We start from the raw sequence: 1,621 nt of genomic DNA on the forward strand, positions 1-1,621 counted from the left end.
ATGTGATATTAAGGGACATGTGTGATGACGCTCACTGCAGCATTGTGTATGGTGAGGAAACAAACCCTGGATAGAATCCAGGTGCCATCAACAGAGGAATGGATGAACAAATGTACAACACTCACACGTGGGAATACTTTATTGTAGTTGGAGGTTAATGGAATAGTTCCCTGTGCAGCAACAAGAGATGATATTGAAAGTGTATTGTGCATTGAGAAAAGTTGCAAAATGTACCAGTGTGATGCCACTTAGCACTCACTAAAACATACACAGAAAATAGTATTCTGAGTAGCCGATGGGAAAGATGTTTGTGTGCATGTGCTTATATACTATAACTATATTAAAATTACAAAAACAGATTGTATATAAAGTTATATAATAGGTTACTTCTGAGAATGGAGGATGAGAAATCGGACTGGGGAGGGAGAGATGGCTTTGTGGTTAAGGCAGTTGCCGGATCCACGTTCGACTCTCCAGGTCCCACCTAAGCCAGATGCACAAGGTGACACAAGCGTGCAAGGTTGCACATGCGTACAAGGTGGCACACACATCTGAAGTTCGAGTGCAGTGGCTGGAGGCCCTGGCATGATCATTCTCTCTCTCTCATTAGAGATTCGTGCACTGCTTTCTGCATCTGGCTTATGTGGGTTCTGGGAAATCGAACCTGGGTCCTTAGGCTTCATAGGCAAGCACCTTAACTGCTAAGCCATTTCTCTAGCCCACTCCCATTCTTATTCTTCTTCTTCTTCTTCTTTTTTTTTTTTTGGTTTTTCGAGGTAGGGTCTCACTGTAGCTCAGGCTGACCTAGAATTCACTATGTAGTCTCAGGGCAGCCTCAAACTCACTGTGGTCCTCCTACCTCTGCCTCCCGAGTGCAGGGATTAAAGGCGTGCTCCACCACGCTAGGGGCCCCACTCCCATTCTTATATGAAGTGTTCCTTTCTTTACAAATCTGAGGTGTGGGAAGAACAGAGGTCTTGTGTTTGTGGACTGAGTGAAGAGTCTGCATGTGACAAGGAAGGAAGCTTCTCTGAGCTGCACAGAGATTCACAATGGGCACCCAGAAGGATGACCAACCCCCGAAAACAGCACCCAGTGATCTATATGTGTGGAGACTGTTACCCAGAAAATGAAATAAATTCCAGGGATCCAAACAGATGCAGAGAAGGTGGACACAGGATACTGTACAAGAAAAGGACGAAGGGATTGGTGGTTTTTGATGTTCAGTGAAGCATGGGCACACAGAATTGTCTTCATTTGTCTCATTAATGTGCCTCATTGCACAGCCCTTGAGTTAGCATGTTTATGAGTACCACTATATATGTATAATTTCATTTTGAAAATGAGATTGTATCTTAATACTATGTACAAAAAATTTTGGCTTATTGTGACTTAATTTATTATGTAATCTGTCATAGGCTGAAGAATAAAATTGATTCTCTAAACAAAAATATCTGAGGCTTATATGACAAAACACCTTTTGTTTGTTCTGAGTGGCAGATATGTGGACATTTATGTCTCTCTCTCTCTCTCTCTCTATATATATATATATTTTTTTTTTTGTTGTTGTTGTTGTTGTTGTTGTTGTTTGTTTTTGTTTTTGTTTTTTTGAGGTAGGGTC

The 1,621-nt window shown here is 41.5% G+C and overlaps 1 pseudogene; it reads left to right on the plus strand.

Annotated features, from left to right (window-relative positions):
* The first annotated feature begins 1,052 nt into the window (after positions 1 to 1,052).
* Positions 1,053 to 1,295, plus strand: LOC123463933 (annotated as a pseudogene).
* The last annotated feature ends 326 nt before the right edge of the window (positions 1,296 to 1,621 follow it).

The sequence above is a fragment of the Jaculus jaculus genome, chromosome 10 (assembly GCF_020740685.1).
Source record: "Jaculus jaculus isolate mJacJac1 chromosome 10, mJacJac1.mat.Y.cur, whole genome shotgun sequence".
NCBI classification, from domain to species: domain Eukaryota; kingdom Metazoa; phylum Chordata; class Mammalia; order Rodentia; family Dipodidae; genus Jaculus; species Jaculus jaculus.